This window comes from Phasianus colchicus, chromosome 7 (genome assembly GCF_987193195.1).
Source record: "Phasianus colchicus chromosome 7, bPhaCol1.hap1.1, whole genome shotgun sequence".
NCBI classification, from domain to species: domain Eukaryota; kingdom Metazoa; phylum Chordata; class Aves; order Galliformes; family Phasianidae; genus Phasianus; species Phasianus colchicus.
The window spans coordinates 11,646,159-11,673,950 of NC_143442.1; the positions used below are offsets into that span (position 1 = coordinate 11,646,159).

Consider the following 27,792-nt stretch of genomic DNA (forward strand, 5'->3'; position numbering starts at 1 on the left):
ACCTGCCTACAACTGCACCTGCCTGCCACATGGCATCCATCCCAAGTCAATGAGGAAGGAGATAAGCACAGAACACACTGCTTCCCATTCTTAACAAGTGGGATTATTTTTCCCCAGAAGAGACAGCAGGTACATCAGGATTACATACACACCAACAGGGACACACATCATCCTGGAGCGAGGTTGGTCCTGAATGGCAGCACCCAAAGAGAAAGGTTCTGGTTTATCAGAACACCTCAGCTCTATCATAAAACCCTTAGAATTATATACCTACTGGCAGTGCAATGCCTTTATTAATTCTTGAGATTGTCTGACTGTTTTACAGATGGCACCACAGAAGCAAGATTATTTGTTTCAGAAAGCCAGAGACCACTACCTTATTTTCTACACTGCTGTTCTGAGTAACCAGTAAGATATTCTCTTTGCTTTTAAAAGGTAAAGCATTACCTGAAGTAAGAACCTGAAGACACTAATGCCATTACAGCTAGGCAAAATGTAGGAGTTACCCATCCAGTCTTCTCCACATGCTTTCAGGATGCCAACAGGTCTAGCACCAGTGCCCAGAAGACACTTTAGACAGACTATAGACGAGACTGATCCACTTTGCTGCCCTTATCCTAGCAAGGACACAGATACAAGTCTCCTGCAAGCATAAAGACTGAGCTAATTCGCTCAGAATTGCTATGCAAAGTTTGCCACTATAGTGGTAACTGTCTGGTTGCCTAATTACCTACAGTGAATTAAGGACAGTATCTCTCACATGAGTCAACGAGGCTCATACCTGATAAATGACACTGCAGAGTTGTACAACAGCCTCAACCCCCGCACTGACTTGCAAGTGTTTCAGCTTCACTTCCTTGGAAAGTTTCTCAGTGTAAGAGCATACTCACCTTTGAGACACAGCACACACTGGGTCTGCCAGAGCACTGCTAGGCATAATGACATGTTTCAGATGTTAATCTAATACTGACTTTTAATCAGACCTCTGGACAAGCAGAAAATTCCTGCACAAGCAGAAAATTTGGCTGGGGTATATCTTAAATAGCACATGAGATTTCAAAAATAATACAACAAATCTTACGTCAGTATAAGATTACAGTACCTTTTCAATGGATAACCTGCAGCAGTGTAACCCAGAAGGAAACAGATCTACTAAACCGCTGCAAAAACACATTCAGTCATGAGGCTGCTACACAGTCACAGGATCAACTTCTTCAGCCTCAGGAAGTGTTACTAACCCAAGTTCCCTGTCCAAGCCAGCCCACTGGCCTTGCAAACGCAGCACAGCAGTCAGCAAGCTGCTCACTCAGAATGGCAGCCATGCCATAGGAACTACCTTCGAGGTTCCCTAGTGACTGGGCACCCAGGGGAATGCAGAAGCCCAAACACCATGGCTTAAGTACTACCAGCAGCAGCAACTGGTCCTACCCATGCACTGAGTGTCAAGTATTCCTTGCTCCTGAACTGAAATTGGAGAGCAGCACTCACGACTCTGTGGATGCGTAAAATACTTAAATAACTGCTGACATAAATGGATGTAGGTGGGTAATAACCCCTTACTCTAATCATTGACACCCTCCTCCTCAGGGGCACAGGAGAACCATCTTCCTGCAGCCTCTGAAAGCATTCACACTACTTGAACCACTGTAGGGCTCACAGAGTCAGAGCTCTCTTCAGACACACTGAACTTCTGCTCCAAGCAGCCAGTTTCCCATCTTTCAATCAACACATTTCCACCACACAAAGCAACAACAGCCACACTGGTTACCTCAGACAATTAGTATTTATCTGCAATTCAGATGCTGTGTTAAGACTCATCTGAACAGAAATATCAAGTCTCCCTGATAGGAACAGCAAATTCCACACCCAGAAGCTACCTTTCTACTGACCTAAAGAGACATCTTAGGCATGCACATAGGCACATGCCCTCGAGCATACTGTGCTCACATGCTTTGCCTCAAAGCCAACAGCCATCTTTAAATGGGAACTGGACTGTCACAACAGCATGGGGCTACATGCAACTCCTTCCCAACTTCAACAGGAACCAGCTGATTTCAACACAGAACTTCACATACAGTGTTCAGAACACCTCCTTTTAAGACCTAGCAAGTGACAAGTCACATGAAAACCACAGAACAAGAGTAGTATAATCCATACATTTATCCTTGCCTGCTCTTTGAGGCATTTGCTTCCTTCTCAGAGCAGAAAGCTATTATCCTGATAGATGCCAGCTCACCTCCTGCTCTTATGTCTTTCCTCGGAAATCAGTGCAATGGGCTGCTTCTATACACCAAAGCACACAGGGTGAGAAACAAGCAAGAGATGCTGGGGGAAGTCTACATGTGGTCACAGGGACTGCAGTCCTGCTAGGAGCACAGATGAGCTGGGATCTCATGACAAGAGTGCAGCCATGGATAGCTAGAGTTCTGCCAGAAAGGCAAGGTGAAGAACTGCCCCTCCATCAGGGCAGCAGGAATGCCTACAGATGGATGCTAGGCTAGTGGAGAGCTCTGGGGTCAGGATTAGTGCAGGCAGTAGAAGGCTGGACAGAAAATCTCCTGAAGCTTCTTCCAGCCTCAGCAGTTACAATTTGAATCTGTGCTCCTGCAATACACTTCCCACACATTTTATCTCTGGGAAGCTTTTTCAAACCAAACATCTATTTCATAACTAGTGAAAGTACAGCAGAGCTTAAAAATTACAGCAAGTCCTTCTCAACTAACACTTAATTCAGACCCTCATATGATTTTTCTTCACAAGAGGTAAAAGCAGGCATGCTCACCACATAGTTATCAGAAGACAGTTGAGAACACTCCAGGAGTGTAGCTGGACTAACCCACTGCCCGATCCCTGTCCTACAAACAAAATGAATGAAGATGTACAGCATCACCACCAACCTACATCTAAGAACATTTTAAATTAAGTAAGGTTCTTTTCTTTCCAGCTTCAGCCCATAAAGCCTACTTAAATTTTAGGTTGTCTTATAAAGAAGAAGAATTCCCACTGAGCTTGCAGAGTTGTTAGAAAATAGATTGGTTCTTAAACCATTTTGAAAATGAAAATGAATGAGGAATGGCACCAGTTCCAAGCACACACAGTACAGGACAGAGCAGTGGCACTAACCTTAAGAAATCCACTCTATTTAGCTGATGCTCTGCAATATGGAGTCCAAAGCTCAGGTGGCCCCTACAGTCTTTTTTTAGGCACTCATGTTTTTAGTAATGCTATATTGTCAGCAACCCCTGGCTTACAAAAACCTGTGTCACTAGCTCTAAAAATAACATCCCCTCACTTGGCCATCTAAAGGATGATAAAACCATGCCCAAAGTCAGAGTATGGCTGAGCATGCAGTATTCTTCTGAGAAGTAACCTTTAATCCAGGTGAAGACATATAGGAAATGCCATAACCCAAAGCAATGGCACCATCAACAGAACTCAGCATGCTTTCAGCTTTCCAGCCCAACACTGATTAGTTCCACCACATTCCTAATTTAAGAATATATTAAGTCTCCAGCTTCACCAATACACTTAGCAGCCTGAAGTATTTCATATTAATCACATCAACTGACAGCAACACTAATTCAAGAAGTAACATCTGACAGGCTTAAAGCTTTAACAAATGCTTCTAATCCCAGAACTGATTTTTTTTTTTCAGTATTTGATTTGTGATTCCATTTGAGCAAAGCTATTAGTAGCTACTGTGTTTCTATTAAGTCTCACATTTCAGTAATCAACCACTATTTGCACCTTTCTGGGCCGCTTCTGCAGCCATCAGAAAGGCTGCTGGGTCAAGGTTCACATACAAGAGAGCTGTAGGTAAGCAGCTACCACTGTAAAGCAATCCAAGAACCTACCAACACAGCACCTAAACAGCATTCTCACATTATGTAACTTACGGCTTTCATTTTGACAGGTCTTAAAGAAACATGTGCATATCTCAAGCCCAACAGACAGAACAGATCCTCTATTAACATTATTGAAGCAGTATTCAGAATACAGACAAAGCAGAAGTTCTATAGGCTTGACTTGCCTAACTAACAAGACATGATATTTCTAGGACAGGCAGTGATGGAAATTACTTAGTCCTGTTCAGTGGGCTACAAGGAGCTACTGATAAAGTGATCACTCTGGAAACTATTAGCAAGTACTTCTTAGACATCTGCTCCCTGGCATCTGGAAGAGCTAGGTATCAGTTTTATCACAGAATAAAGACTATAAAATTGATGATTACCAAAGAAAGAGCCAAGGCTGTTTGCTGACATTCCCACTCCATGCAACAGCAGATAAGCAGCACGGGAACCTTATCACCACCTGCCAGTGATGTTGGCAGAGAAGTTTCTGAAGATGGAGAAAGTGGAAAGAGCATAAAGCCTGAAGAACATCATTTTTCTAACAGAGGAATAGGACATCAAGATAGGAAGAGTTTGAGAACAGAGCTGCCATCTAACCTGGCTTACAACTGGGATCAGCACCTTTCATAAATCAAACATGCAAAGGTTAGGGGAAGCAATGCACACAGGGCATAGGAGGCAAGCACTGGAGCAGTGCTCATCCATTTCAGTGGCACCTCCTCCAAACACAGGAGGAGAGTCCAACTCCCACAGACCTTCAGCCTCAGCTGAGTGCTCCAGGCACAACACACCTGCTGGCCTTCAGGGCCACTTAATTGTTCTCATACCACTACATACTTGCACTCCCTGAACACTTATTGTCTGCACAGGAGACATGAGAAATTGGCTTCTTCAGTACCTCTGTTAGCAGAGGCCATTCAGATGAATTCACTGTGTAACAGAACATAATTTAATCAGTCAGCTGCATGGGGTCTGGATCTAGTTATTACTATCTAGTATAAAATTATCGAGTATCCACTAAGTAGAAAGCAAACAGTTTACAAAGCAACAGGACAAGATCAAACTACAAACCAGGTTTCTGAGTCTGACAGGAGGGCTGCTCTGCTACAATCACATGGGCTCTGCTCATAGAGTTGTTGGTGAGGCCTGGACACTGACACTTCAAAGGGAAATGAGCTGCTTTATACAGCATTCAGTCACATCAGTTGGCACTTATTCAGTACAGACTTAACAAAAGAAAGTTTAAAGCACAGAAGAGACATTAGGCTGGAGAATCCTCACACCACCCAGGAGGTCAGCTGTATGGGCATCATCCCATCATTACTGCCTTCATTTTCTCAAAATGCCTCAACTGATCTTCTCCCCAGACATCCAGCACCACTGCACTGACAATTAGAGACAAGCATAGAGTTTTGGAGAGTGCCTGAGAAGGGGCACTGTCGGGTCAAATTAAGCTTTCAGGCAAGAATTTTTATAAAGCATTCCAACTAAGTCTTTAAACTACACACTTCCCTGCAGCATACACATAACCCCAGTGAAAATAGGTCAGCTTCACCTTTTGCTATGCATGCAAAACAGAATCAAGTCAACCCTCTCAAGAGGGGTATATAACAAACAATACACTACTGATACAGCCTAATACAGCAAACTCGCTTAAGGAGCAGGAAAACCTTTCAGACTACTCCCCATAAGTAAAAGTCATTTAATACTGAAGGTGAATGCAAAAAGCCCTACTACTGGTAAGCTAATATAATTTTAATCACAAACAAAAACATTAAGTTCAGAGTACAGCAGCAAAAGGTGGCTAGAGCAGTAGATAAGAGGTACGCTAACAAATGAACAAGCTGCAAAGACACTACTGCCAAGTGAACTCAAGTCACTGGTACTCATTTTCCTATCATAAGGAAGTTACTTCCAGCCACCAAGCAAGCTGCTGGCATGAACTACCACACGTGTGGCCCAGCTGTCAGTCCTTCCTCTCGGCTTTGAGAAGTACAGGTAACAAGTTTGCATTAGACGGACTGCTGAGGAGCCTCCAAGGTGCTCTTCAACAGCGCAGCAGCTCTCTCCCTCTGCCACAAGAAACCGAGTCCCAGGACGAGGAAAGCAGCGTCGGGACAGCAATGCTGCCCGGACTACAGAGTTCAGCCCTCTCCCTCTCAGGAAAGCACCACCGGGACGCGGCCGACCCGGCAGGAGCCCGATCAGCCGCAGCACCGTGCGGAAGGGCGGCCGTGCCGCTCCCCACCCCGCTGCGGAAAGGTCACGGCCGGCACCGCCGCGCTCCTCCCGCGGGAGCTGCCCGGACGGGGCGCAGCGCAGCGCAGGGCGGGCAGCACGGAACCCCGCACGCAGCCCCTGCTCACCCCTCGGCCCTCCCGCGTCCCTTACACAGCGCAACCGCTCACCTCGGCCCGGCACAGCACGGCAGCCCCGCTCCGTGCCGGCGCCTCCCAGCCCAGCCCGCAGCCCACCCGAGGGGCGGCCCCAGCCCCGGCCCAGCGCAGGCCCCAGGGACGCGGTGACCGACCCCTTCCCCCACAGCCCTCCTCGCGAGCGGAACTGGGACGAGTCAACCGAGGCCACGCTCTCACCTAGGAACTACGACCCGGCTCCGCGCTGCGGCTCCCGCCCGCCGCCCGGCTCCGCTTTAACCGCCGCCGCCGCCGCCCCTCGCGCTCTCATTGGGGCGCCGCCGCCGCCCGCGCGCCCCCGCCGCGCACTTCCGCCCTCGTCGGCGCGCCGCTCCCGCCGGGGCCGGCTCCCCGCGAGCGCGCTCCCGCCCCGCCGTCACGTGACGAGCTGGGGCCAATCGGCGGGGGAGATAGCTGCGGTGGGCGGGGCTTTGCGCGGGGCAGGGCGGGGGTGGTCCGTGTGGCGTTGGCCGGGGGGCTGTGGCTGAGCGCGGGTCTTCGGCGCCCGGAGAGGACTGCTGGTGTATTTACTGCTCTTCTTCCTTCAAAACTTCTGTCAGTCCACGAATCCTGGCTGCTCAGCCCTGACGTTACCAAGCAGTCGCACAGCAGACCTAGTCCTCCTCCACATCAGCGGTCTGTGTGGCGATGCCCACTCGGGAAGTGGGAAAAGCCGTTCCTTCCCCTGACCTCCGCGGGCTGAGATCTCGGGGGGAAATGTGGAAGAAGGAACAGTGTGAGCGGTTGTGGCAGCTCCTGCCTTCTCCTTGGGCTTCCATGCAGCCTGCGACAGAGGAGGAAGACAGAATGACCTTCCACCTCTGTCTGCTAATGGCAGGGTGAAGTTGTACGTGGAATAGTTTCCTCCTGTCTCGAAGGAAGCCAAGTGCAATTATTTAGAATTGTTTCCCAGTTATTCTGCATGTCTCCATGGCCGTCTTCCACACCACGCAGGCAGTGTGGTGGGACCAGTTGCTCTGATGTGAGCACACAAAAGAGATTAATTTGGGATGAAGCCCTACCTACGAGCTGAAAATACCACGCACCTGAGGAGCCAGGTCTTGTCATGCAGACACAGCGTGCCTGCTGCCCACACCACAGTGCTGACACTTCCCCTTGCTTCGTTGCAAAGGCTTGAGAAATAAACCACCTTTATCCTGCTTCTGCAAATTGTCTAGGGGAAATCTACTTCTCTGTAGTAATCCAGTCATGACGAAGAACATTTATCTGAGGCTGTGTTTGAAAGCATTATGCATATTGCCTGGTATAATCTCCATGGTAACCATAGGTGTTACAGATATATTTTTGCTTCGATACTTAAGAAGAAAATTTCTATCGAACAATTTAGGGAACAAAATTCCTTTTCATTATCATTCATATTGCGTTTATTTTATTCTAAGTGCTTTGCAGACAATAAATGTTCACTCTCTAAACAAGTAAGATTTCAGCAGAGATGGAAAAATGTATCTCTCGCTGTTGCTTCTTCCTGACCTAATGCTTTAGACTGCAAATTCTTCAAGATGGGGACATCATTTTCGATGCATGTATTCATTTTCTAGCCCACTGAGGACGTAACGAGGCACTCTGAGCACTGTTTGGTCATTATGAACATTAAGTGTGGTGAGTAACTGAGCAGCAAATGTTTCTACTTTGCAAAGATTAGGATGCATACTTCTTTTCTGAGCAATACTATTTTGTAAGTAGAAAGGTACTCTAGAAGGTTGGTTATCTGAAGAATGAATTAGCTGAAAGTAGTTCTAGAAACTAGTGATGAAAATGATATAAAACCCAGGGAGACAGCTCTATTCAATTGAATCATTTATTTATTGTGGAAGTAATTAGCAAAGAAAATCAAGGAGAAGTAAATAAGGAATTAAATGGGAATGTTGTAGATCCCAAATTTAGCTGGAGAGAGGCAGGGATGAGTAGAGCAGCATACAGATCTAGGGAGCAGATTGTTATACCCTCTATTGAGAGAGGCCAGTCAGATAACCACGTGCTGGATGGGGCTGGCAGTTGTTTTGAACAGGTTAAAGCAGCAGGAAGGTTTTGTCCCTCTCTGAAGAAACTCTTAGTTATACACAGCCAGTGCCTGTAGCCCCGTGCAGCACAAAGCAATAGCTCAGCAAAGGTAACCGGACCTGCAAGTCTTCTTGACATATTAATTCCAAAGCTACTGTATTATTTTTATCCTACTCTTGGGACCACTCTTCAATCAAAATGAATGCTAACATAAAGCTGGAAAGAACAAAAGAAAACTGATTAGAAAGAGGAGGAAAAAACAATTGCATTAGTTAGAATGCTGCCATGTTCTTTTTGTTCTCAAAAGACAACATTTTTTGTATCTGAGAGTTCAGCTGTCGGAGTTAATCTAGGCTTAGATAAATTGTCAGGAGTGATACATGTACATAGTGTACGCTCAGAGCTTGTACTTAAATGAAAAGAATTTAGTCAAAGACCATTTTCTCTTCAGGCATGGATCATTTAACAAGAACTACAATATACAGATTATTTGTACACTTAGGAGAATGAAAGTGACCTCGGCACAATTTATCAATTTCAGCATTCAAATACCATAAAGCAATAAACCAAAATGTAACAGAAATAAATGATAGAAAATGAAATATGACTGTGGCTTTGGCTTTGTTGGAGTTTATGGTGTTTTGATTGTATTGTGCACTTTGTTTTTGTTGCCAACAGAAGGAAGTCACCATGCTACCATTCACTACAAGATCTCCTTGCAATTTCAGGTGCAGCTGAGATTTTGTCAGGATCAAAGCACATGGTCATTTTTAAGGAGATTCTTACTGAAATTTTGTGAGGTAAGGAATTTCACATTCCATTGTTACAGGTGTTATGTTTCTATCATCATGATTATCGTCAGCATGAAAGATTTCGGGCTTGACTTTGGAGACTTTACAGAAGGAACAAACTTTATTGTAGATATTGATAACCTCAAAGAAAGAGAAAACAATACAGAAGAGTCATAAAAGCTCAGGTAGTCCTTCTCCATGGCCCAAGGCAAGATCAGCTATGCATGTATCATTTCTGGCACTTATTTGTTTAATGTAAAAAAGATTGCAGTATCGTAGTAATTTCTTTAGAATATTGGATTACTTTATCATAAGAAACATTTTAACAATATTTACCTTAAATTACTTTGAATGTCACTCATTACAGTTACAGCCTGTTAATTAATTGCATACTGGACAGATTTTTCTTTTCCTTTTGCAAGAAAAATCATTATTTTTTCACTCCTCAGATTCTTTTTTTTTTCTACAAAATAACACCTATTTTTTCAGTCATTCCCTGTAGGCCATGTTTCCTAATTGCCAGTCACTCTCCTTCTTTGGCCTTTCTCCAACTAGCCCATATTTCCTTAAGTGCACTGCTGAAACAGATGCATTAAGGTTTCACCAGATAGAACACATACTTTAGTGTTTTACTGGTAAAGTTGGATGTGATGATCATACTAAAGCCAACTGTGTAAAAACAGAAATTATTCTGGAACAAAGCAAGGCAGGCCAGAATAATAAGGCAACTAACACTGAAAATTTTGCTGAGTTTAGCATTGCTACCTAATTGAGTAACTGCTGTTAGGAAGTGATTTCAGCAGTCATGAAAAACAAATCAAGTTAACAGATCTCGTGTCACTTCTTTTTTAATCAAATTTTCACATCGAATTATTGACAAATATATCAAATAAATAATGCAAGTTACTGGCTTTCATAGCAACCAATATTCTGCCAGGATGGGATCAATACTTCAGAAAATGCTGTCAATGAAAAAGGTTGGGTTTTTTTCTTAAGTACTTGCTTCTGTCTGCAGTCTCTAATTTAATTTACCAAACTTAGAATGAGGTTAAAGTGTTCTTCTATGAATTAAAACAAAATGTATTCTTATGCAATAAAGGTCTTTAATAATTAATCTGCTATCCTTGTTCTTATTAATGCAGCTTTCTCCTTTCAGTGTTTACTTGGAACATCTACTGTAAATATTCAGGAGTCTCAATGCCACCTCTCTACTTAAATGGCACTAGAATTTTTGTTTCCCAAACCACTTACAATCTATGAGACCTGAATTTTTAATATAGTTACTGTTATGATTGCATTTTATCCATGCATCTGTGCTATCCTTTATGGAATTAACCAACTGTGACCAAGTTTCTTGCACCTACAGCATAACTTTGTCAAGTTAAAGAAGGTCTGAATGTGAACTTGAATGGGAAATCTCTTTTGGAAATCCAAGTACTGTTCAAAATAGTTTTAATGGTGAAACAAAAGGCTACAGATCTTGCCTACCAAAATTTCTCTTTAGCTGCACTCTGCTACAGATTCCTTATTCATAAAAATACACATTATAACACTGCACTGTTCATTAGCTGTTGTATTTATACCCAAAAGTAAAAGTCTCAAAAAAATGGATGCAGTGGTTATTGTAGGAAACTTGCATGAATCTGTTCAGTCAGCAGACGTTCTAAGGACATTTTTGTGTCCTACAAATATGATAGTGTAAGTATCATATTGCTATGCATTACTTGATTCTCAGTTGTATGGCTTGCTAAGAACATAAAGCAGTAATGCGATAATATTGCTACAGTGAATAAAGTTCTCCCTGTTGAGCTGAATGTTTGTATATTACTTTACACAGCATTCCTCTCTTCTAGGAAAGATAAATTCCTTGTGGCTTATAACCTAATACAGTCTACAAACAGCCTCTCCTTTTTTTTTTTTTTCCTCATCTTTGATCAGAGTACTATGTGCTTTACATTAGAAGATCAAGGAAAGTAATTTCAAAATAAGCATACCCTATATCTCATCTGGATAACCTCCTGGCTCCTGTATTGTCTTTTATCTTTTCAGTCAACATTGCTGCATGTTTAGGATCTGTCAAAAGAATCAGATATTAACTTTTTAAGAAAAGACTATTTGCTAGAAACTAATTAAGTCAGTAGTAACAATTTACCCTTCAACTAATTAATGGTTCAATTGATATGCAGTCTTTTAACTTATTAATAAGTACATTGTGAAACAAAAATGAATAAATTGCAAGTAATGCATTATTGATGTCTTAATCTTCTGATGCCATTTGTGTTAAGCCTCATATTCCTTTGAAAAAGCTTGGGAGGAGCTGGGGCACTGAGTCTGCCATAGAAATGTACATTGGCCAACGTATAAGTGTGGGACCACTGTAAGGCCACAGTTGAAGGATTTCTTCATTCTCCTGGTTTGTGATTGCATTATGATTTATCTCTGGAAAAGCATGAAAATAAAGCAAAAGCATCACATTAAATTAAAACCTGAAACAATTAGCGAGAGCCTGGAAGTTCTGATTTAAAACATTTGATACTGTAGATAATGTGTGTGCAAGGGAAGGCACAATATAAGGAGAAAAGAACTTTGCAGTCAAAAAATATATATAATTTAAAAGTTGAAGCCACTGTGATCACACACATCTAAAGTCACGTTTATGGCCAGAAATCCTGCTTTTTTCCAAATGTCATTGGAGCTCCAGTGATTTACAGCACAGAGAACTGCATTGTGAATTCACAAGCAAATCTGCCCAACCTTCTACCTAATCTAGTCTTGAAATGACTGGAATCCTTCATTCATCTGATATTTACTGCTGTACAGCAGTGAACATTTGCTCAAACTTGTTTTTTTGTTGTTCTCTCGTTGTTGTGTGTTTTTTCACATTACAGGGCTGTGTTTTAAGACTTTACAAGCTGTGTTACAAGCTTTCTGCCCTAAAGCAGAATGGTGAACGAACGGCTCTTTTGGCTGTTTTTTTTGATCAGTTACAGTTTATTGAACAGTGTTGTATTTTGGCTTTCTCAAATCTTGTTTGCTTGATTTGACATTATCATATATGACAGCAGAATCCACGTATATCATACACTGAAAATCTGCATCTGTGCTACGGCTGTACAGACTGTGTGAATCTGTAATGCAAATCTTGAACAAATTCTTTTAAGAAGCTCCATCTATTCAGACTGAAAAAAAAAATGAAATTTACAGTAAATAAGGAACAAGCCCAAACAGTGTCTATATCTTCTAAGAGGCTTTGAGAATCATGATTGCCCTTAATCATACAGAACACTTTTGTATAACTTTGATATCTTCAGTAAAAAGCTTTACACAACCTTGCAGAGAACATTAAATCAAACATCTGACTTTTCAAAATTGCTTCTCTTCATTCAGGCATGAATTTCAACCTCATGTTGAATTTCTTGAAGGGCAACAGTAGACCTTTAGTTTCATTTTTTTTCTAATTAGACTTTAAGCAAAAGAAAATGAATTTGATCCAACTCACATCACTTTATTCCCTTTATAACCCTTGTCCCTTTATAAGATTTCCTCTTTCTATGCAATGTTCTCTAACATTTAAAATGGAATTATAGCCAGGTCATAAGATATACAAAGCCTGCTTTTCTCTATTTTTTTTCTTCTACCATAGGAATTCGTGCCTGTGAAAACATCTGCAAAATGCCAAATGATATTTGATTCAGATATAAACTGTTACGGAAATGGTCGGTTTGTTGTTCTCAGGACAGTTTCTCCAGTGTAAAAATCAACTTCATATTGAATCATTGTGATCATCGTCACTTAAATTGAGGAGAAAAAAAAAAAAAGGAAGTAAGGTCAGATCCCTTCAAGAACTGGTTTCTGTAGGTACCAAATGGTAATTGAATTATACATTGTATATGCATATAAATATAGGGGGGAAAATAATGTTTTTTCCTTTCTGCAGATCAATAGAAGGCTTAAGTCTGCAAGTTTTGAGCATAGACTCTCATATGGGTCACTGTAAGTTAATTAAAGATGGGCAATGCAAGCAGATAATCTAAGCCTGGCCATTTAAACTAGAACTGTGCAGGTGCAGATGCCAGCAGTGCAGTGCAGTATAAATTTCTATGCTCTTATGAGAGCAGGGACTATTCAGTGTGTGCTCTAATCATTAGATAAGATTAAATCATTCTTGCTTGTATTCTCTCTGGTTTAGTGAATATTATTTCATGCAAACTGGGTCAGCTTCAACAAGAAGGACTAAATACATCCCTTGCCTAGCACAGGCTTTGGCAAGATCTTTGGTCTTGGCTTAGATGCTTGGGATATTTTCCTCCTTGATAAGAACTCCAACCACCTCAAAGGAGAAGGCAACTGATATCCGGCTTCCAACATGCTGTATAGATACCATATCCCTTGAGACCTCTGATAGAAGGGATGTGCCTTCTTCCTGTGATTTGGAAGAAAAGTCTGCTACTCTCTCCTTCCATCCCTCTTTCAATTTATGGAGAAGAGCAGGATTTACAAAATGCCCAGTTCATGAATTATTTCCTATCAGCTTCCCACTGAATGTGATAGCTAGCACAGATTACATCAAGAGAAGGGGTCTGAGAGTCTTATTGAATCTGACTGTAAAGGCTTAAGGTGCTACAAGCCCCAAAGTCCTTTTGCTTGGTTGTTTCTCCCAAGAGAATTTTAGCTAATGTTTGTGCTCTAACAGTTATTGTTAAATGCTGTGAACACACAAACTAAATGTGTAATGATTTGTCTTTTTTTTTTTTTTTTTTTTTGCAAGTGTTTTAATCAAACAAGTTATTTTCTTGTAAATTTAGAAAAGATCTTTATATAGAGTAAGCCTGACATATTATTGTAGTCTCATGGCAGATGAGACTTTCCTTTCAAGAAAAGGCAGCCTTTCATGTTCTTTGGAAAGCAAAAATATTATGGATTTGGCCGTTGTGCCTGAAGATATCCATTATGTCGAATGCAAAACGCAATAGTCATGTCACGTCCATGTTACATTCAGTTTTATGTAGTTCTCACTTTTCAGTTTCTTTTCACAGAGCCTAAGCAATGTGGACACCTGCTGAATCTCTCTTTTGATTAGCATGTAAAGAATTCTTTGTTTGGATCAGCTGGGTTCCCTAGACTTCTCAGCACTGAAGGCTCAGCAACAGTTTCCTTGTGGCTTTTCTTAAACCAGGGGTTTTCTGGGGATAATTTGAGAAGCTTTTAGTTCAGGAAGAGATCGTAAAATTCAGTTCACCTTACACTTACCTGATTTGTATTTTCCTCCTTTTTTAATATGATATTAATTGATATATATATATATAGACAGACAGAGAGAGAGAGAGAGAGAGAATATATATATAGATATATATTATATTATATATAAAAGCAACCATTTTTAAATACTATCAGTTGCTAGAAGAGATAGGAATGCATGCTAGTCCAGACCTAGGATATGGTGAGCAGCTTTCAGAGCCACTGTACATTAGATGGCACCACACTTGTGACTACCTCTGGTCTTATTTAGATCCACACTGCAGGGTGAGTTCCTACTTGTATTTTGGTCAATATGCACTGTTAGCTCCCTGAGAGTAACGCTTTGCGTTCCAGTAGAGTTCAAGTCCATCTGTATTCTAATTGACCAATATTAATTCTAGCTCCATTTTTGCTAGACTCCAGACTTTTGACCATTGATTTGCCAGTACCAGTGGTGTGCTATTGCAGGATGTAACTCTTCATATTCTCAATTCTTAACCTTTTTCTCCTAAGCTTCTGATTACTTCCATATCTACCAAATTAGTTTGCTGGCAGCCTTATTTTTGTTATATAGAGAATATTTTAGTTCCAGTACTTATTCTGTCCTATGTACAAACATTTCATTCCAATTCTGCCAAAACATCACCACTCTTGTTCTAGTTGTTCATAGCTTCCTGGTCTGCATCCTGTTACTGCTGACACAGGCTCCTAATATCCAGTGTGGATTCATCCCTCCAAGGACAGGAAACATTCTGCTTTGCTGATTCAAATCTGAGCAGAAATAGCATGGCCTAAGAAAGTTTTAAGAGGGAAAACTTTAGTAAAGAAAATGAGAATTAAGAATGTAATGGTTGGAGTTATAAACACAAAAGAGAGAGAAATTTGTCTGGAAATTCCTTGATGAATAGTAATAATAATAGTAATAGTAATGAAACAGGCTGAGAATTCAGCCTAACATCAGCATTCTTTTTTGTATTTTTTTCCTTTCTAAAGTTTTGTTTTGTTGGTTTTGTTCTTGTTTTAATTTACTCTAGTCTGTATGACTTCATTATATACATTGTTTTGAGCAAATTCAAATGTAACATTATTTAACTAAACTTGTACAAGTGTTTTTGTAATTTAACATTACTGCTAATAGTTTGTGTGTAGAGCTGCCCCTTGGGGATGACAACTTTAAATCTGTTTAAGCTGTCATTTGAGTAAATTTGTTTAAATGCTGTAAGACAACATAATCTACTAATAAGCATTTAAAACAACAGACTCTGGTTATTTCAAAAACTGCCTGTGGAACTGACAGCTTCTGGACAAGATGCAAGTGACTGAACTGGGATGTTCCCCTTCAGTTCAGTGGCTTTGGCTTAGGGGATATGGTGATTCTGTGTAAGAAGACAGGCCATTGTTTAAACTGTGCTATATAGGGTGATCACCACACTAGATGTGGCTGAATTTCACCAATTAACAAATGGAACATAGCAGTCATTCGGCTTAAAAGAAAATAATTTTCAGCTGGAGGGATTTTACTGGGTGTGATAAAAATACTTATGTAACATATGGAGGTGAAAACGGATCAAGAGTGCTTGATAAAGGGAAACAAAACAAAGACAGATAAGTTCTCAGGTTTTTACTTTCACTGCTTTCCTGAGCAGATTAGCAAGTTGCAGTACAGAGGACTGAAGTTCAGGGAGTGCTTTGCACACCTATATACAAAATCACAGCTTCTCTTTCCTAGACAAATTTGAATGTCCTTCTGCTTGAAAAAGGTAGAGCAATGAATTTACTGTGAGTTTGAGGGATTCTCTAGCTGATTTAGCATGATGAGGCAGGATGATTTCCTTCCTCCAAGTTTGCTAACGGGCAGCAGGAAGCACTGCCTTCCTTCCCTGCTCCCAGCTTGCTGCCTCTGCAACATCCTCTGCCTGTACAGTTGGGCTTCCTTGCCAGATTCCTGCACGCTCTGCTAAAAATAAAAATAATAAAAGTTGATCCAGTTATTCCTGATTGAAGTAAACATCTTATTCCTTTCTTCTAATCTATATGCATGTATATCGTGCATAAATTACTGCCAGGTTACCTAGTAGTGAGAATGATTATAGCAACATAATATTTTGGGAATATAGATTAATTACAAATTTAAAAGGCAATGGTGCTGATACTGTTAAACTTGAAATAGGTTATATCAACAGATTGAATGTGTTCTGAGCTGTGAGGATTTTTTCAATTCTAGCTGTCATGTTCACATGTATCACTCCTGCAACAATGGACTTTTCCCTCTGATGACTCAGAGGAAATAGAGTCTCCACCCACCCAGTCTTTGACAGAATTGTAGTTCCACAAATTTCTCACAGCAGAAAATTACAGAGATGGTAGAGCAAGAATTTAAAGCAACCCCAAATACTGGCATAAATACATGATTAGAATGGATTCCATTTACCTTGGGACCCTATTTGAAATTGCTGTGTCCTCACTAGTTATAGCAGTGCCTGATTTGGCTGTCATTGCTTTATATGCTGTTAAAGAGCATACCTGTATTATGTATATATTATGTAATATATATATATAATATGTATATATTATTATGTATTATACCATGTAATCATGAATTATATTACTACCTTAAAGTGCAAAGCAACATGGCCTCAATACAAGATCTGGGTTATTTAACCTTTGCATATTCTAAGATATGCATGTTCTAAGACAAGAGGAATTAATCTGTTAGAGGCATCATTTCTGACCTCCTGCCCCTGTAGCTGCTTCTTTGCTAAGAGCCATGATCATGCTCCATTCCAGTGACTTCAGCATCAAATCTGGACTTACACTGGGATGACAGTAGAGTTTGACTGCTATTCAAGGCAAGGCTAATTTGTATTATAAAATTAGCTCGTTTCCTTCTTGATTTTCATTGATTTACCAAAAGTTAGACATATATGATGCCTTAAAAGTACATAAAAACAAACACCCCTTTCCTGTAGAGATTACAATCAATAGTAAGAAATTAAAACACAGTATAATGAACGACTGCCAGGAGGAAATAGATCTTCTTCCATAGACTGTGCTTTTCTATGTGACGTGCACTCGGTAATTCTTAATCTACAATCAATTCAGGTTAAGTACGTTGTTTCTTTTAAAGCTGTAAATAGCAACGCCTAGTGGATTAGCATAGAAACACTTTATGGAAAAAATGCATCTTATGAAGGATTTGAATGAAGATAGCATTGTGATTTCATCCAGAAGTCTTATCAGAAAAGAATTTACAGCAGAGAAGAATAGCTTCTGCCTTTTCATCACAGTTTCTTTCAGAAAAACAAGTACTGAGGACAGATAAGGAAACTTTCTGGTAGATCATTCCCACTATCAAATGGCAACTTCACTCCACCCTTCCCCTGTGTTTGGCTTCTTACAGAGTGCCTGAAGCTACTGTTTTGTTGCAAAACTACCCTCGAAAAAATCCCCTGCCATTATCAGACACATTAACAAAAGAAAGAAATGCATACTTCTTCCAAAGAGGAAAAATGTAATTAACTGCTATCCATCAAAATTAGGAGGTAAGTGTTTAGCACAACTGGAAGTTAATGTACCTTTCCACTGCACCTTAACTGGCTGCGTGTGCAGAAACTGAGCCATGGACACATCCAGTAGCACTTTTCTTCAAGCAAAATTTCAGCTGGAATCTACATTTCCGTCCCTTACTTCGAGAGTTTCCTTGAAGATAAATTGTTTCAACTTGTATTTAAGCTAGGGGTTTTTGTTTTTGTAATTCATACTTTGGTCATGTTAAAACTAAACTGATACTATAATTCTTCCCACTGGTTTTTATTCTTTAGACTATCTCAGAATGGTACCTGTTCCCACTAGCGAAGGAGCTTTGCTATCAGCTCCGAGGTCAGCAACTCCCTTCACCACTGTGCCTCCTCCACTGAAGGAAAACAGGACCCAGAACCTGTTGGATATGTTAACTTGAATAAAAAGCCTGCAGGATGAATCCACAGATCCTGTAGCTTGTATGCATACAGAATTCAAACATACTGTAATTATTTTCTCAATTTCAAGTAACTTACAATTCCTGCAGTTGTTCAGAAAAATTGAGTACATGCATCACACACAGATGACCAAAAAAAAAAAAAAAGAAAAAGACAAAATCCAGTGCATGTATTGTCATACATTCCATCTCAGCAAGTGCTACCTGCAGCAACACAAAGTATATTAATAGGGTAGCTAAGCCCTACAGGCTGCATGAGTCAGATCCCAGAGCAAGGACAGGCCACTGAGATGACAATAACACTCAAGACTAGAATTCCATCCCTCCCACCATGCACACATCTATACTTATAGGTTCTGTGGGAGCTTGGGTAGAGCATTAGGTTGCAGAGGAGCTCCACTGGCTCTTCTTCCCTACTCCTCCCATGACAAGCAAGGAATGAAGGCAGAACTTTCATGATTGTAATGATAATGTGATGCTACTGTTCAGTTTTAGTGAGAAAAATACTGTCTTTTAAATGTTTATGTCAACTGGGAATGTACTTTGTTTGTAAGGCCTCTACAGTGGAGAGTATGTCCATCATTCAACTTCAAAAGACACTTTTTGAGGAAAACCAGCTAGAGTCCTGGCTGCTGACACTGAGACAAGCAGGACTGAAGGAGGCTGGAATTTAGATCACAGTACTAACAAGAATAGATGACAAAGCAGAGCTTTAAAAAGTCACTCAGAGGGAAAGCTTTGGGCCAGAAAGGAAGTGAGAAGAATGGAAGGTACTGCTTATTAAGGGGAGGAGGTAGGAAACAATGATGCTATTGTGACACTGGAGCTGGTGAAGGTCAGAGAAGATAAGCTCTATTTTGCCCAATTGCAAAACACACAAAGTTGGGGATTTTTAGGAAAACAAAGAGTTGGGCCTAGGGACATTGTGTCCAGGTAGTGTGGTATATTAGTACGGATTGTAATCTACTGTGCTTTAGTTTTACAAATGAAAAGCAGTGCCTCCAGCAACTTTATGCAAAGCATATTTGCTTTGCATTAGATTTAGCATACTCCTCCTGAAAAATTAGCTATAAACCTGAAGAAGTGCCCTTTGCTGGAAACTCTGGGAAGGATCTGTTTGAGCTGTAGTAGAAACCAACTCTGGACATGGCACAAGCAGCACGGCTATCGGGTCCTGCTCTCAGGAAGAGATACTAAGCTGAATATTTCCTCCTTGAATATAGACTTTTGTGACCCCCCAGTTGAAGAACTGTGCCCAGTCTTTAACCAGACACTGGAGACAAGTCCCACAGCCACTGCACCATAGCCAGGTCTTGTGAAAGTAATGGGAGCAAGTCCCAAAGGAAACGCCATATTAAGTTTATTTCGCAAAAATTGCTTGTACAAACCTATCTCCTAGGAAACAGTAAGTACTTGTCTGCATTAGCATTCTTTACCTAGCGCTAGATGTATAGAATATGCCTGGGTTTGCTGCTGTTTAGATTTCCCTTCTTTAGCATTCCTACAGCTTGCCAGAAAGTCTGCTTCTGCAGAAACAAAGGTTAATTAAACACATCCGCCCATTAGAGCAAGGAGCAAACATTAACTCCTGGCCCAGAGCTACTGTCTTCAGCTGTCAGCACTGAAAGACACTTGGAACCACGAGCTGGTCCTCAAGCAATACTAGTTTCAGCAGAAACTGCTTGTTTTAATAAAGAAAGAAGTCCTTCCCCATTTGTACTGTTTCAGCTTGTACTTGCCTCGCTGCACCGAGCTCCAGCAAGAAACATGCAAGTGGTATTTAATAAGTTACACGATCCAAGATATTTGGATCTTTACAGTGCCATGATTAACACATAATAAGGAATGTTGGAAAAATGTACCTTGCCTGCATTGCTAACTCCACCTTTTATAATTAGTCCAATTAAGGTAACTGATACTGGATTTTTTTCTGTCACTTGTGGCATTCTTTGGCCTTGTACCATTCATTTTATTTCTATAATGTGATTAAATGGGTTAACCCCCTCAGTATGCATTTCTTTTCACTTTCTTTCCATTTGCTGGTTCTAATGTGTAAGAAACATACTGTCACAAATTCTTTCTCAGTTCTGTAAGTGTACATAAGGTATTTATGGTATTAACTCTTCAGAGTAGCTGTATGGCTGTGCCTCAGTTTCCTTCTCACTGCTTTATGGGCAATGAAGAAAGAAGTTATATATTTTTCATAAACATAGCCTGTTGCCATGAGTATAATCCCCACCACTGCAAAGAACTGACATTCCTAACATGTTTCCTTTCTGTGCTGAATCAGCAGAAGGAGGCTGATCGGTCTATTAAAGAGCAGGGATGAGATTACTGAGATAGGCAGGGCACAAGGAGGTTTTCACTGAAAGCAGATCCGTGAACTTAACATGCAAAATGCCATGATGTCCACTCAGTCATACAGGCTGGCTTGCTGTCTAAAGTCATGTATTTAATTTCAGCTGGTTTTGTTTTGCTCAGACACACCACAAAGACTTCTTTCTATTCCCAACCTGGAAGAGAACACCTAGGCACACTGCAGTTTCAAGCCTCATTTTCCCCAAATATTAGCTAGTGTTTCGTTTGCATTTGCAGTTCCTCAGACATTATTACCATTACACTTGGTGGTTTAGTCATAGGAACTATCGATAAAAGGGAACACGAGTGAGCAGCCAGATAAATATTTTCAATAGTTTGGGTTGCTTTTTTAAGTTTGGTTTCAAAGTCTATGAAAGTCACAGAGGTCTCTTCTACCAGACAGTTCAGGCAATGCATACCTAGTTTTCAACAACCCCTTGGAAAGGCGCCATCTCTGAGACCTGGTAGATGGGCACAGTACTTTCACAAACTGCTCATCCCTTTCCACCAGGCTGTTTTACAAAGTCTGTAAGAAAAACACCTTTTTTTTTCAAACAGAAATGGAAAGCAAAAGTGGAGCAATACTGACTAGTGACACCTGGCCACTGGTAGCAGAGCCCAAATGATAAGAGAGGGTAAACCCAAAGGGAACACAACATGACCCTGGAGAGGAGACAGGATGGCCTTCTGGAACATATTCCCATGGCTTGTTACCTGGAACCTTCTGCTTAACTCCAGCCAAGTAGTCAGGAAGTGACTCTCACTTCTTCACAATACATCACACTACTTTGGAGTTGTTTCTATAAATACAGCACAACACCTATAAATACAGCTGATTTAACACCTAGGAATGTAATTTGCATTCAAAAATTAAGTGGTTGAATTTTTAAGGTATTTTGTTGTTAAATTGCAGTTAAGTTGAAAGGCTCTTTGCCCAGCAATGCCCCACTTGCTACACACAGCAAAAGTCCCTACAGAAATCTAGGAGATGGCCACAGCCTTCTGCTGCTTGTCTCACATGTAGCAAAAGTAATACGTGATACAAAGTACTCTGTAAGTCTGTGTAAAAGTCAGCTGTGTCCATACTTAGGTTTAATAGGGAACAAGGGATGGTGACAGTATTGCTCTGTTACCTCTTCTGGGCCTCTGCCTTATGCCCAGGTACATATTCCTGGGCAGCTTATTCCTCCCTGTACCAAAGAATACCATCAAACAGATAAGACAGTGAGGATTGGAAAAAAATATTTTATGTCCCATCAACATAAACAAAAGCATGGACTACACTCAAAAAGCTATAAAGTTGTTGGAGCATGAGATTAGCCTGAACATGGGTACTATTTGTTCAAACAAGTTTTCAAGAATTGTACATCTTTATGCACCAGTTTATTCAGAGATGATACAGTTCAGAATTGCGTGTCTAAGCAGGTTTTTCTGTAGATGCAGTTGCTATTTTGTGCTTCAGGCTACATTTTCATTCACCCGTGACAGCATAAGTAGCAGTCACTCTTCTTTCTGTGGGGCAATACCTTTACAATGCTGCATTTACTGAAGATATAGATATTATTAAGTGGATCTGCTGTTGAGAGTATGAACAACAGCACTGCTGCATTCACATCAATGAGTGTGTTTAAGTGTGTTCCTTATCTTTTTTTTTTTTTTTGGCAAAATATATGCAGCTGATAGCTGAAGCGACATCTGAACAAAAAAGACTAAAAGAGTCCTAAGCATGGAAGACTTTTGCAAATGTTTCAGTTGTTTACATGAAGTAAAACATAATAATCCCACATGGAACTGAGAATATTTATTTTAATCATTCAAGGAATTTGTTCAACTTTAGAGTCAAGTCTGGTATGATGATTAAAGCATGGGGCAGGGAACCTGAAGACATAAATTCTATTTTCAGCATTAGCACTGACTCACAGTGTGATATTAGTCAAGTCACTTAATTTAACTACCTCACTCTCCATCTCACCTGTAAAATGAGGGAACCTACCTCACACGTTCTTTGTGAGATTAATTAAATGTTTGCTGCACACCTAAAAGTTCTTGGATGTAAGGTGGTGGAAAATTTATTATTAAACACATTTATAAACAGGATACAGGAGCAGAGCTGGGTGGTTTCTATAAAGGAAGCTCAACTTCTCTTTCATCTCTGAATTTTTTAAGCATGACAACAAAATAATTAGCAACAGGAAAAACTGTGGGTGAAGCCCTTGAAAAGTTTATAAATTGAAAATAAAAAGCATGCAAACAAACTAGACACTGACTAAACTACAACTAAGAAGAAAAATATATGATTCTCTCTTCAATTAAAGACAAAGGTGGCTTTTTTCTCTTATGATCCAGAAGTAGATTTGCATTAATGGAAGCAAAAGGCAGAAGATTTAAATCTAGAGAAAGGAAGTCACGTTTCTTAGAGAAAACACATTGTTGCTGAATCCACTGCCACAAAACATTGAAATGAAAGTTTCAGTGAATTCAAGAAAAAAACAATTATATGGCGATGTGAGTATCTGCTGTGATGTTTTTTGAAACAAAAGAGTTAAGAAACCTCTGTGTTGAGGAGCACAAGCCAACTACTAGCTGGTAAGCATTAACAAAATGTGATGTGAAGTCTGTTGGGCAGCTGAGCTGGGTTTAACTGCACCTGGCACAGGCCATTCTACAGGCAGGGAGCTCAAAGCGCGTTGTGTATTGCAGTCCCAGGGCATCATGACCCTAACAACCTTTTACTCTTACAATGACTATCGTGAGAAAAAGGCAAGTTTGTTCTGTTCCAAAATTAAATATGTCTGCAACAGAAGAGGATCCAGCAACTTCTAACTGAAGAGAACTGTATACCTTCCATTCCCAGCAAGCTCAATGCAGCTGAGGTGATGCAAGGCAACAATTGTTGTTCTGTGACCCCAGAAATGAACCAGTCAAACCCACAATGAGCAAAGGAGAAACGGATAGTGTAGTGCAATCAACGATATATTCACAAGATACACATTTCTCATAAGGCTGCTTGTACCAAAGACTGTTTGGGGAAAGGATGCAGCTCATTTGCACTTTTCTAAAGCTAGTTGTTATTATTTTTTATATTACTAAACATCACTGATGCTCTCTGTAGGTTCCAGTCAAAACAGACCGAGGCCTGTAGGTAAACCATTATCTTAAGCTTCTCACCAAGCTCTGGAATGACACTGTTTTGTTACTCTGGTACGGACGAGTGCCCCTTGGGGTTTCCATCCCTTTAAAAGCAATCTTCCAGATTAAGAAATAACTTGTACAAGATCATTTAGTAAATATAAATGTAAGTGGATCATTTGCTTTTCTTATAACATCTCTACAATGTAAATTCCAGAACATACCAAGCTACTCATACACTGTAATCATAAATATATACTTAATATAGCTAATACATCTCTACTCAGCACAGCAGAGACATCCAGACAAAGCCTTGGGCCCTCCACCAGGAGTGGCAGAACCTTTCCATTTAGTCTTCCATTCTTTCTGCATAGCAGAGCTAAAAGGCCAAGATGGAGAAGTGCCGAAGTAACCACAACAACAAGGCTTATGAAGCTGTATTAAAAGGAATCAATGACTCACTATTCATACGTTTACTTGGCCTGTATGCCCTAAGGATGAGTGGAGACCAGTACAGAAAACTGGTTCGTTTATTCTCTTCATATATCATTTATTACTAGCTACCTCTACTGCATTCATTAAGGCAAACCAGATTAAGAATAAACAAGAGGTGCTTGTCATCTAGCACTAACACAATGCCACGTGCTCACTCTGAAGCTTCTTCTGCATAAATTTCAGCAGCTGTTTTTTCTTGTCTGCCTACACCAGGCTGGCAGGCTGGCTCACAGGGTGCATGCACCTCGTCCTATTCCTGCACCCTGCCCCTATTGTAAGCCAGTCCCTGTACCCCAAGAACCGTCCCCATTTCTGCTCTCCTTTTTCTCACTCCAGCTGGGCCAGGAAACAGCTTTTCCTTCTCGTTTCACGTGTGTTTGTGTCACTGACTGCACACATACACAAACAGAGAGGTGATCATTCTACAGTGCCACCTCACAAGCTACTTAGACTGTCTGCTTTCATAGCTGATACTCACGGTGCCAAGGAAGCCTGTCCCAGAGCCGTGGTTCCCCGGGGAGCAGCAGGCAGGGGATGGCAGCAGCAGCTCCAGTGTTCTGAGCAGGGCAACGCTGGCCAGGGCTGGACTCCTCCTCTTGCTTTGCAGAGCTGCACGAAAAGGGAAGGGCTCAGGATATGATATCATGTACTCATTGTGAAAACAAGGAAACTGTTGTATGTGATTGAAAAAGTAACACCTTCAAAACCCCTGAATGGCCAATAACAGAGAATTACATTCCTGCTTTGCCTTTCCAACCCGCTCTCTCAAAACAGTTTCAGTAAATAGAAGTGAGAAATTAGAAAAACAATGTTTACCTCATTACTAGGAGTAGCCTGAAAGAGGCTTTACAGATGAGCCACCTTAGAGCACTGCTCAGTTCCCTCTATGGTCTGTGTGTATATGACATCTCAAGCCCTGACCTTGCTAAACACAAAGATTTGCACACAGTCAGCTCCCACAGCCACTGCTTGGATTGCATAACCAGCAGACTCAAGAGCATCCACTCCTAGGCACTACCCTGACTTCTTTATTGCCTTTTCCAGTGAAAATAATATCATCTAAAGCACTTAAGTGACTTAGGACTCCAACTAACATTTTCTAAAGGAATGTAAGCAAAAAGGCTTGCAAATCTCATGGGAAGTCAATGTGATTTTATGCAGATATGCTGGGATAAGTTTTACTCCTTAGGTCCCTTTCTAATTGCAAGCTTACTTCAGAAATAATTACCCATCTACAGGACCGTATTGCTATTAATTTATTTCCCAGGTCATTTACTTCCCAAGCCTTTAAAAAAGAAATTAGTAAACACTCAAAGCAAAGCAGATGTCCTACCTTGACACAATTGTTCTTAAGCTTAATTTATCTTTGAAATAAGCAGTTTCTAGTTCAGACCTAAAGAAGCACCTGCATGCCTGAAAACTTATCTGTTTTGTCCAGTTTTATCAAGTGACTAATATAGAATTATTTTCACATGTTGCCAGGATACTTTTCTTTCTGTTATAGCCTCACAACACACTATCAGGGAAAAATTTACTACATTCTTAAGTACACAACATTTTTAAGTTGTGTGTGGAATTGCTAGATATTCTGTTAGGCCATTTCACTTGCCTTTCAGATTTCCTTTTTTGTGTTTAAAAATTCCTGTGATATTTTCATGCAATTAATTCCATATTCAGCATTAAGATCACCCACTGTAGGTCACTGTCATTTTCAAGCTCCTGCAATGGCTTTTGGTTTAACAGCTTACCTTTGGGGGTTCTATGTTTTAGAAACAGTAATAGGGAAATAAACGGGAACACAAAACTGTTTTCTTCATCAAGAATCCAGGAACTTTTCTAATTAGTGCTAGTTCTGATTAAAGTTTTAATCATCCTTCGTTGTCCTGCACAGTGAAGATGGGGTACATCGAAAATTGCAGTCATAATGACTTCTTATTTAGGAGATCGAGGGGTGAGGATTAAAATCACTAATACATTTACTTCTGCAGAGTTTGAGAATTCCCCTGCTCTGCTCCCATGGCCTAAAGTTCAGGCAGATAAAGCAAGCCTTAAGTAACCACAGGTATGTTGGTATTGATTCTCTTCTTGGTTCTCTGCTAATTTTAACATTCATCTGATTTCATCCTGAATTACTTCAGTGCAAGCAAAATGAAAAGCAGACCAACTCTGCGTGGTTCTGTTTTGTTTTGTGGTATTTCTTTTTTCTCTTGCCAGAAAACCATCTTTCTCTTAAATTTTTACTTCTTTTCCCTATTTTCCTTCAAGTTAGAATTATGGAATCACAAAATAATTTTGATGAGAAGGACCCTTTGCAGATCATCTAATCCTTTCCCTGCTTGAAACAGGACTAACTTTGGAGTTAGATCAGGTTGCAAAGGGCCTTGTTCAGTCTGCCTGTGAATCTCTCTAGGGCAGAAACTTCCAGTTTCACTGGGCACCTTGTTGAAGGGTTTGAGAACTTTCTCTGTAAAGTTCATATGAAGTATAATTCATGTTTCTCTTTGCCTATGTGAGACTGTGGGTTTTCCCCTATGTTAACATACAGTGCTTGATAGTTGGATGGAGAAGTAGCTCAGAGTTTGGGAAAAAAGATGGGAAGAAATTACAATGTGTGGAAATGAAAAAAAAAACAAAACAAAACAGGAGTTTAGTTTTATAGAAGGCAGTAAGAGAGAAAGTAAGATGCAGAGGGATCGTGGCAGGGAAAGAGAAAATAATGGCATGTTTCACAGGCCAGGGTAGGATGTGTGTGAGAGGATAACTTGGGTGATCAGAAAGCAACAAGACTACAACTTTTGTCATCACCCCCAGATTTGGGTAGCTGACATTCTAAAATAAATTTACCAAAAATACACTGATAGCTATGTCATGAAGTTAATTACAGATGCTTGCAGATCATTTTGCTTTCTTAGGTTGCCTGTGCAATTTCAGTTGCATAGAACACTTTGTATCTGAGGTACTGGAAATATTTTGGTCTTCTGCTCTGTTCTGTTCCAGACACAGTTGCCTTTTTGTGGCAAGTGGTAGGACTCCAGCAGCATACAAAACAGACACATTTGGTATTTGCAGTGGAGTTATATTTATAGATAACTTCACTTTAGATCACAATTAATCCTCTGAGAGATCTCTCAAATGAAATGTGTTTCATAAATATATGCTAAGATTGTTCCTCATGACATACATTAAGATTGTTTCTCATGATAACACCAAGGAGTCAGAAAAGTCCTGAGAAATTTTAGTCACAAGCATAGTGATGAATAAATCATTTCCAACAGTAATGAAAAGGAAAATCAGAAATTGAAGCATTACTTTTCCTTTGCTGATTACTTCATTGCTCAGGAAAATTCAGTCTGACTGTAGAAATTACTTTCAGGTGTCCAAGTTCAACTTTAGCATCAACTGCATTTCGCAGTAGCAGAAAGCAAAGAAGAATTTGGGTATGAGAAAAGGTCTTTAAGAATGGTGAGATGCATTTGTGTTCCTAGGAACTAAAGTCTAGGTGATTTGGAACAGGAAAT

The 27,792-nt window shown here is 40.5% G+C and overlaps 2 protein-coding genes across 4 annotated transcripts in view; both read right to left on the reverse strand.

The window, feature by feature from the left end:
* Nucleotides 1–24,862, reverse strand: part of RALB (RAS like proto-oncogene B) — a 39,814-nt gene extending 14,952 nt beyond the window's left edge. The window contains exon 1 of one of the 3 annotated variants that reach the window (XM_031590613.2): nucleotides 24,753–24,862. The gene's annotated coding sequence lies outside the window, so the exon portion shown is untranslated. Of the gene's footprint in view, nucleotides 1–6,445; nucleotides 6,603–24,752 lie in introns of those variants that run through there. The other 2 variants (XM_031590612.2, XM_031590614.2) reach the window with 2 other exon arrangements.
* The window catches only part of EPB41L5 (erythrocyte membrane protein band 4.1 like 5), a 79,226-nt gene continuing 76,228 nt past the window's right edge, over nucleotides 24,795–27,792 (reverse strand). Inside the window, exon 36 of the transcript XR_016468174.1 lies at nucleotides 24,795–24,883. The gene's annotated coding sequence lies outside the window, so the exon portion shown is untranslated. The remainder of the gene's footprint in view (nucleotides 24,884–27,792) is intronic.